The sequence below is a fragment of the Microchirus variegatus genome (genome assembly GCF_963457635.1).
Source record: "Microchirus variegatus genome assembly, chromosome: 10".
NCBI classification, from domain to species: Eukaryota; Metazoa; Chordata; class Actinopteri; order Pleuronectiformes; family Soleidae; genus Microchirus; species Microchirus variegatus.
The window spans coordinates 2,399,254-2,410,358 of record NC_139811.1 but is presented as its reverse complement, the minus strand read 5'-3'; positions in this window follow the sequence as shown (position 1 = coordinate 2,410,358).

Sequence of the window (11,105 nt, the reverse complement as noted above, 5' to 3'; positions counted from 1 at the left end):
TTATGGTAAAATACTGCTAAACCAAAGTAATATACTGTGTTTCAAGGTAAAATACTGCTAAACCACAATAATATACTGCATTTTAATAAGAAAATACTGCTTAACCACAGTATTATACTGCATTTTAAGGGGAAGTACTGCAAAACCAGCACGTGTGTGTGTGTGTGTCTCTGGTTTTCCTCATGTTGTGGGGACCTAAATCTGTTTACACACTGTCACATTATGGGAACTGTGTGTGCGTGTGCGCGCGCGCGCGCGCGTGCGTGTGTGTGTGTGTGTATGTTGACAGTGAGCAGCAGGTGATCCACCTTGTTTGCCTTCTCGTGCCGGCGGGGCGGTGTCAGTGCAGAGTGTGTGCAGGTGCGCACAGGTGCGCGTGCAGACAAGGATGCAGCATCCTCCCGTTATTCACGCGTAAAGACGCTCGCGCTCTCACTCTCTCTCTCTGTGTGTGTGTGTGTGTGTCCTCGCGCCGCCATGGACGTGACCAAACACATCGGCGGGTGTCTGCTGATGTTCGCGCTCGCGCTGGTCTTCGACGTCACGGGCCTAGTGCTGCTCTTCGTGGGCATCTTCGCCAACGTGCGCCTCGACGGCCGCTTCTACGGGGACTTCTTGATCTACACGGGCTCCCTGCTCGTCTTCATCAGCCTGGCCTTCTGGCTCATGTGGTACGTGGGCAACATCCAGATGTCGGAGAGCTACAGCGACCCCTACGACAAGAACGGCGTCGTGGAGCGACTCGCGAGGACCTTATCCAGGAAGATGAGCCAGAAACCCGGGGGAGGAGGAGGAACCGCGAAGCGCGTGAAGGACGCGGACGGCAGACGACGCCCCGCGGAGCCGACGCCTGCGCACAAGGCCAGCCGGGTGACGTGGGGCAAAAACTCGGCCTTCCACAACCAGGGCTTCGTGGGGGACTTCGTGGACTCTTCCACTGGGGGGTCCGGGGGTTGTCACACTGGGGACTCTTCCACCGGGGGGTCCGGGGATTGTGGTTCTTCAGACATGATGGACTAATCCGAGGACAAAGTTTGGATCGTTTCAGGTTGATTTTTTTTTTTTTTTAAATCGAATCTTTGTGTCGGGATTCTCCAAAAAAAATCAACTCAAATAGTTGCACTATGACGTTTACATGAGGTCGCGGAGGTTTCAAGATGTGGGGGCGGGGGCCACAGACGGGTCACGGGAAAAGTTTGTGGGGCCCCCCAAAAAAAATGTGTAGAAGATTTAATTAATTAATTTGCCAAAGATTTAAGACCAATTATTTGGTGTCTCAGATATGGGTGTAAATGAGGAAATTAATATTTTAAATATTGCTATGATTTTTTATTTAATTATCATAGTTTTTGCCATATTTGAAAAGTGGAAACACTGAAACAATAGTAACTTCCTGTTATTGAAATATAACAGGAATGACAAAAAAACACATACATATTATTGACAATATACCGGAATCGTGCAATTTAAAGATAAACATATTTTATTAAATTAAAGTAGAAACAAAAAAAATAAGTGCAATAAATAAAGAGTAGGAAATAGTAACAGCAAATAACAAGAAAGGGTACAAATACTGTAGTAGTATGACAATTATACACCATTAAAAGTAGTCGATGTGATTAAATATAGTGTAAATAAATATATCAGTTAAAATAATCAGAATATTTAAAATATTATTGTGGCTGCTTTTATTTCTATTTTGTTTCTAATGTTCATTCTGTGTCGTGTACAGACAAAAACAACAGGTTCTGTGGGACAACTTGCACTTACGTATATTTATTTATTTCAAAAATCACACGTTAAATCGTCCGATGTTTGTACAAAGATTCTGTAAAAAACGCAAAAAAAAAACAACTACGACTCAGGGGTATTTTTTTGTCCGTTGTTATTTCACTCACTTGATAAAAATGTTCGTCCGTTTACGTCGACGACGTCTCGACGAACGTTAGATTTCACGCTTTAAAAACAGCCTTTTCCCGAGTTTCGGCGAATTTGTCAAATTCTGTTTATTCCAATCCTTTGTGTTTCCGATTGACCACAGTGACACAGAGTGACCACACGGGGCAGCGGTGGACCAGCATGTGGTTTCCTGTGTCCACATGAGCTAAAAACACCACTTTTTTTGAATGGACTTTGGTGTGGGAGAATTAGCGAGTGGAAAAGACTGTTTAGCGGTGAAATAAATGTTCTTATTATCACAGACTTTAACCCTTTAAGGTACGCACCGAGAAAAAAGCAAATGAAAAATTATTTATTTGCATTTTTTTGTTATTTTACTATTTTATTTTAATTTACTCATGATAACAATAACAACAATCCATATTTATTTATTTACTAATTAGACCCGACAGCATTTCAGATACAGGCCTCTACCAAACGGTTGAGACGCAGGTGTATATTTATTTATTTTTACATAGTGCTAAACCACAGTAATATACTGTGTTTAAAGGAAAATACTGCTAAATCACAGTAATATACTGTATTTTAAGAGAAAATACTGCTAAACTACAGTAATATACTGTATGTTAAGGGAAAATACTGCTAAACCACAGTAATATACTGTATTTTAAGGGAAAGTACTGCTAAACCACAGTAATATACTGTATGTTAAGGGAAAATACTGCTAAACCACAGTAATATACTGTATGTTAAGGGAAAATACTGCTAAACCACAGTAATATACTGCATTTTAAGGGAAAATACTGCTAAACCACTGTAATATACTGCATTTTAAGGGAAAATACTGTGCTCGACCAAATGGTTGAGTAGTACCTTAAAGGGTTAAACAGGTGTATATTTATTAAGCTAAGCTAATGTCTGTTTTTCCCGGTTAGCCGTGTTTAAAATGAGAGCTAGCATCTTTGCTAGCTTCTAGATTCTATCAATGTTGTGTTTTTACTACACTGTTTTCTTTATTTAAGAATTTACTTTTTTTTTTGTGCCATAATTCAAGTCATTAATACCACAACAAAAAAAACACATTTCACAGAATACAGAACATTGTTGTTTTTGTGTCTGTTAGCGGTTAGCGGTTAGCTGTTAGCTTTGAACCATTGTTGCTACTGTGTTTGATCAGGAAGGATAAATATTGTCATTTGGCTCCCATTTGTCAAATGTATTTGATGAATTTCATTCAAACTGCTGCTGCTGCTGCTTCTGGGCAAAGTGGAGCTGTGCAAACACACACACACACACACACACACACACACACACACACACACACACACACACACACACACACACACACACACACACGCACACACACTGGTCAGACTGGTTCTGTCCCAGCGGTGTTGGTTAAACAAACCATGGAAATCCTCAACAGAGGATCACAGGTGACCTGGGAAAAGTGCACAAGTGTGTAAGCGTCTTTTGTCCTTTGCGTCGTCAGAGTTTGATCCTCCGCGTTAGCCGCCGCATGTTAGCCACGCCTTATGCAAACGTCCGGCTCGTCGCAGCTCAAACTCACCTGGAAGTTTCCATGACACAGAGTTTCCTCTTTTGTGTCACAATAATCAGCGTTATTGTTGTACTCGTACTGTACGCTCTTAAAAAAAAACACAGTAATATACTGTATTTTAAAGGAAAATACTGCTAAACCACAATAATATACTGTATTTTAAAGTAAAATACTGCTAAACCACAGTAATATACTGTATTTTAAAGGAAAATACTGCTAAACCACAATAATATACTGTATTTTAAAGTAAAATACTGCTAAACCACAGTAATACACTGTATTTTAAAGTAAATTCCTGGTAAACCACAGTAATATACTGCATTATAAGGGAGAATACTGCTAAACCACTGTAATATACTGCATTTTGAGGGAAAATACTGCTAAACCACAGTAACATACTGCATTTTAAAGTAAAATACTGGTAAACCACAGTAATGTACTGCATTTTAAGGGAAAATACTGCGAAACCACAGTAATATACTGCATCCATCCATCCATGTTAAGGGAAAATACTTCTAAATCACAATAATACACTGCATGTTAAGGGAAAATACTGCTAAACCACAGTAATATACTACATTTCAAGGGAAATAATGCGAAACCACAGTAATACTGCATTTTAAGGGAAATACTGCTAAACCAGTAATATACTGCATTTTAAGGGAAAATACTGCTAAATCACAGTAAGATACAATATTGCAAGGGAAAATACTGCTAAACCAATAATTAACTGCATTTTTAGGGAAAATACTGGTAAACCACAGTAATAGACTGCATTTTAAGGGAAAATACTGCGAAACCACAGTAATAGACTGCATTTTAAGGGGAAATCCTGCGAAACCACAATAATACGCTGCATTTTAAAGGAAAATACTTCTAAATCACAGTAATATACTGCATTTTAAGGGAAAATACTGCTAAACCACAATAATACACTGCAATAATACGCTGCATTTTAAGGGAAATACTGCTAAACCACAGTTATATACTTTATTTTAAGGGAAACTTAAGTTATTGTACTCATACGCTCTTAAATATCACTGTAAAGTGCGTCGGCCTCAGCTGTGGAGCTTCTCCCAGGTTAAATACGAAGTGTAAACACTGTGGCGTCAAATCTCTCAACTCGTCTGATCATTTCATTAAAGCATGAATGAAAACGTCCGTCCGGTGACTTATGACGCGTGCGCGTACTGTACGTGGGTCACTGTGGCGACAGACACCGTGACGCCGAAGGTGCCAAACGAGTCGGTCCTGCACAGGAATGAGGACGGACGAGCCGCCGTTGTTCTGCTGCTGCTGCTGCTGCTGCTGCAGCCATGTCAGAAATGCAGAGGTGTGCTCGCGTCGCTGAAGCCGCTCATTCACTGTTCCTGCGCTCGCCGTCGCCGCCGGACGCTCTGCATCCAGACGCTCTGCATCCACGCCGTCCGCCGCCATGGCAAAGAGAAGCATCACCAAGCTCTTCCTGTCGCTGGCTCTGATCCTGGACATCGCCGGCCTCGTCCTCTTCTTCGTGGGCATCTTCGCGCCGCTGAGCTCCTGGGACTTCTTCGTGTTCTCCGGGCCGCTGCTCATCTTCCTCAGCCTGATCCCGTGGATCTTCTGGTACATGGGGAACCTCACCGTGTCCGACGAGGAGCTCAGCCTGGTCAAGCCGGACATCCTGTGATCGCCGAAGGGCTTCTCTCCTGGAAACGTGTTCTTCGAGTTTCTTTTTTTTGGGGGGGGTTAGGGTGAAGGTTTCTGCACGTGAGGATGTTCCAGAACTTCAGCCTCGTCTGGATCCTCTGAACCTGGTCCTAAAACCACAGGAATATACTGTGTTTAAGGGAAAATACTGTTAAATCACAGTACTGTACCACTTTTTAAGGGAAAATACTGCTCAACCACAGTAATATACTGCATTTTAAGGGAAAATACTGCTCAACCACAGTAATATACTGCATTTTAAGGGAAAATACTGCTCAACCACAATAATATACTGCATTTTAAGGGAAAATACTGCTAAACCACAGTAATATACTGTATTTGAAGGGAAAATACTGCTAAACCACATTTGAAGGGAAAATACTGCTAAACCACAGTGATACACTGCAATTTAAAGCAAAATACGGTTAAATCACAGTACTGTACCCCATTTTAAGGGAAAATACTGCTAAACCACAGTAATATACTGCATGTTAAGGGAAAATACTGTTAAATCACAGTACTGATCCACTTTTTAAGGGAAAATACTGCTCAACCACAGTAATATGCTGCATTTTCAAGGAAAACACTGTTAAACCACAGTAGTATACTGTATTTGAAGGGAAAATAGTGCTAAACTACAATAATATACTGCATTTTAAGGGAAAATACTGCTTAACCACTGTAATATACTGCATTTGAAGGAAAATACTGCTCAACCACTATAATATACTGCATTTTGAGGGAAAATACTGCTAAACCACGGTAATATACTGTATTTGAAGGGAAAATACTGCTAAATCACAGTAATATACTGTATTTTGAAGGAAAATACTGCTCAACCACAATAATATACTGCATTTTAAAGGAAAATACTGCTAAATACTTCATTTTAAGGGTAAAAAAGAGCTCGACCTGTACAAGCCGGACATACTGTGATCACGGCGGCTTTTCCTGGACGTGTTCTCGAAGTTTCTCTGAGGATGAAGGTCTGAAACGCGAGGATGTTCCAGAACTTCACCTTCGTCCGGATCCTTCACCTCTGACCTCAAGGATTTACTGCTCCGGTCGATCAGTGAAGGACAAACGGAAGATTCCATGTGTTTGACTGAGTCTCACAGACTCTGTGTTTGAGCACTTTCACCTGGAAGAAAAACAAACCTGCAACCAAAAAATGTCTTTTATTTATTGTCACGTGTTGATATTTATATTCCGTGTTAACATGATAACAGATATGTGCTGATGTCACCAGCAAACATGCTTCTGTTGTGTTTCCTGTGGAGCTGCTGCTGCTGCTGCTGCTGCTGCTGCTGCTGCTGCTGCTGCTGCTCATTAAAACAAAGAAGACAAAGAAAAGTGGCCAAACAGGCAGTGTGGGTTTCAGCTCGGGGTTATTTTAAGTGACGGCGATCCACCCAGTGTTGTGGAGAACAACAACAACAACAACAACAACAACAACATGCAGAAACATCAGTCTATCGTGAATTTAAAGTGATAGATTCTTTTGGAACCACTTAACAAAGTCTAAAATGTCACGTTCGCTGCTTCAGCACGCTGTTAAAAAAAAAACCTGCACTGACTTAAAAGTAAAGATTGTAAACAACTCACTCTCCCACACCAAACCCCATAGAGAAAACCACAGATTTTTAGCTCACGGGGACACAGGAGCTGCTGGTCTAACTGCTGCCTCGTGTGGTCACGTTGTGTCACTGAGGTGAATCTGAACAAAGGATTTCAAAAGCCGAATTCACATAATAACACATTTGACAGTATGAAAGCAGCAGTGGATCGACGACTCGCGTGTGCTTTGACGTAGAAACCGTCGATTTTCTCTACGGGGTTTGGTGCAGACGAGTGAGCGATTTACATAGTGAATAAAACGTCTATTTCCAGTTAGGTAAAATACTGCTAAACCACATTAAAATGTACTGCATTTTAAGGGGAAATACTGGTAAACCACAGTAATATACTGCATTTTTGGGGAAAATACTGCTAAACCACAGTAAATCACTGCATTTTAAGGGGAAATACTGCTAAACCATAACAATATACTGCATTTTAAGGGGAAATACTGCTAAACCACAAAAATACACTGCATTTTAAGGGAGAATACTGCTAAACCACAGTAATATACTGCATTTTAAGGGGAAATACTGCTAAACCATAACAATATACTGCATTTTAAGGGAGAATACTGCTAAACCATAACAATATACCGCATTTTAAGGGGAAATACTGCTAAACCATAACAATATGCTGCATTTTAAGGGAGAATACTGGTAAACCACAGTAATATACTGCATTTTAAGGGAAAATACTGCTAAACCACAGTAATATACTGCATTTTTAGGGGAAATACTGCTAAACCATAACAATATACTGCATTTTAAGGGAGAATACTGCTAAACCATAACAATATACCGCATTTTAAGGGGAAATACTGCTAAACCACAGTAATATACTGCATTTTAAGGGAAAATACTGCTAAACCACAGTAATATACTGCATTTTTAGGGGAAATACTGCTAAACCATAACAATATACCGCATTTTAAGGGTTGTAAACAGTGGGGTAAACATGTTTTTAAGATAGCGCAGATGTTAATAGACACATATGTTATTGGATGAACGTTTATATGAAGTGGAAAAACACAACAGAGTGTGAGTTTACATCGTAGTAAAGTCTTTAAACTATTAAGAGAAGAGAAACAAAAGGATCTTTGCATTAAAAACTCTAAGAGTAGACTATAGTTTTTCTTGTTTTTTTATACGAAAAACAGCACTTATTGTGACAGTAATTGTACTTTTAACAACACTAAAAACAAACTGTAGTCCTGAGGTCTGTATAGAGAGAGACACACTTCCTGCTGCTGGATCTGTGTTGTGAGTGTAACTAATACTCGTCCACGCCCAGATCTTCTCAGCCTTAATCAGCACTTAAAGCAGCATTAGCTCCCTCAGACGTGGGGAGTGTTATTAATGTGTCCATTGGTTCTCTCTCTGCGGCCCCCGGAGGACACCGGAGGTAATGGGAGGAGAGGCGTAATGGGGGCTCTTTCTCTGCAAAGAGACGGAAACCCTGCTGCTCAGAGAGCCTGTGGAGGGCGCCGCCCTCGCCGCAACCACTCAAATCCCCAAGTTGTCTTCATGGTATATTATGTCATTATGGGCTTAATCACAGGTGCACTCATCAATGTATAACCGTGAGTCCCTGAGAGGGGGGGGGGGGGGGGGGGTGGGGGGGCCCTCTTTACGCCCACTCTTTACTCTTGTCTGCAGGTAAACGCCCGCCATGATATCAGGTCATAAATGGCAGTCGTGCGGTTTGGAAAAGCTCCGAGCAGCAGGTTTATCGGTGCCACGGCGGTGACTGTGCTGCTGCTCTTCCTGGAAACTGTAATGGAGCCAGAGCGTCACCAGTGGAAAAACAAGTTTTACCATCACACGCACACACACGCACGCACACACACACACACACATTTTCTCCTTAAAATGCAGTTTATTACAGTTGTTTAGCAGTATTTTCCCTTAAAACAGGGTATATTACTGTGTTTAGCAGTATTTTCCCTTAAAACGCAGTATATTACTGTGGTTTAGCAATATTTTTCCTTAATATGCAGTATATTATCGAGGTTTAGTAGTGTTTTACCTTAAAACACAGTATATTTGTGTTTTCCCTTAAAACAGAATATATTACTGTGGTTTAGCTGTATTTTTCATTAAAAAGCAGTATATTACAGTTGTTTAGCAGTATTTTCCCTTAAAACAGAGTATATTACTGTGGTTTATCAGTATTTTCCCTTAAACGCAGTATATTACTGTGGTTTATCAGTATTTTCCCTTAAAAGGCAGTATATTACTGTAGTTTAGCAGTATTTTCTCCTTACAATACAGTATATTACTGTGGTTTAGCAGTATTTTCCCTTAAAACACAGTGTATTACTGTGGTTTAGCAGTATTTTCCCTTAAAACAGAGTATATTACTGTGGTTTAGCAGTATTTTTCTCCTTAAAATACAGTATATTACAGTGGTTTAGCAGTATTTCCCCTTAAAATGCAGTATATTCCTGTGGTTAAGCAGTATTTCCCCTTAAAACACAGTGTATTACTGTGGTTTAGCAGTATTTTCCCTTAAACAGAGTATATTACTTTGGTTTAGCAATATTTTACCTTAATAAGCAGTATATTACTGTGGTTTAGTAGTATTTTACCTGAACACACAGTATATTACTGTAAATGTACTGTATGTAAATACACATTAAAATCTTCAAATTTAAAAACAAAAATTCCAGTTGTTTTACTGATACATACAAATAATAATATTAATTATAATATAACAATTATAACATAAATAGAAAATATTATATTATTATAATAATAATACAGAAAATATATAACAACCATTTCCACCACATAGAATGTAAAATGTTGTGTATTTCGATTAATAATAAATGTAAAAAAATAAGAATATAAATTCATTTTCAACCTGTAGATCAACTCAACAGTCATTCTACAGAAGTACTACCAGAAACTAGTAATGAATACTGTATATCATGTATATTATATAAATACTGGGTAAAAAAATATTCACCCAAAAATAAGATTTGATAAATCACATTAAATCTAATGTGGATATATAAATGTGTGTGTGTGTGTGTGTAAATTCAGTTCAGCCTTAAAATGGCCCGTGAACTCATCATGACGTCATCCTTGGAGAGTGACAGCGAAGAAGGTGAATGTCTCCCCCTAGTGGTCAAAGACAGGAAGTGATATCAGGTGCTATTTTGGGGCCTTTTCAAAAAAGAATGAATAAATAATACATAAAAATGATCAAACAGATTTTAAAAAGAGGTTATTGTCTGAATGTCAGTGTCTGCTTTTATTTTTGTTTTTTTTATTCACATAATTTTCATTTACAAACATGTTTATCTGTTGTTTACCTGTAAAAAAGAGAGTAAATTAATTGTAAAAGCACAGAGGAATTTAACACATGCACGTTTTATACACTAATAGACTTATTTATTATTTGTTGTATTTCATGTTCACAGCAAATATTTATTAGTTTAGTTTTTTTTGCACCAACGACGATAACACATTCTTATTTTGACAATAAACCCTATTTTGATTCTAATAAGTAAATGTAAGGATTGAACATTTTTAACTGAAAGTAAAAGAAAAAATCCTCTCACTTAAGGAATTTAGAATAACTTTAAAATGCTAGTTTAAAATAGTAAGATGTAGTTAACTTTTAAGTTAAAGTTAGTTAAATATAAATATTTCTCGTCTTGAACGTGAAAACATCACTTAAGTCCTTTTTAAAATGACTTAAAACTGTCGTTAAAACCTCATCATGACTTGAACACCTGGGTCAAAGAGGTGTTGTTATCGTCAGGTCGATGTCGCGCATGCGCAGTGGCAGCAGTTGGCCCTCAGACAGTGTTTACAAACAGTTACGTGACCTACAGATGGCGGGGTCACGCACTCTGGCGCTAACAACACGGTGCGACGTGCAGATCCCCCACATGGACCACCTGTCAGTCTGTAAACACGGCTTATTTATTTGTTTACTTCTCCTTTGCTTGTTTGTTGACGTCGTCCAAACATTTGTGACGACGTAAAAAAAAAAAAAAAAAAAACCTCCTCTCAAACATTACAACTCAACACAAGATGCTGCAACGGGGGCGACGTGCAAAAGCCGGCGTGGATCATATAGTGGAGCGGGACTGCCATAGAGCCCTATGTTAGCTCAGCGCTGCTGCGACGCAGAGCTAAAAAATACAAAAACCCGGGCGCCGCTAGAATACAGGCGCGATTATTTTTCGATTTCCACGCACGAACGACCCGCAACGCCGATAAAAAACAACGCGGATTGTCGCGTATCGTTGCCCGCGTTGATTATTGTCACCGAATGCACGTGTGAAACGGCGAATCCGGTCCGCGTCCGTACACGGCCCCGCGTC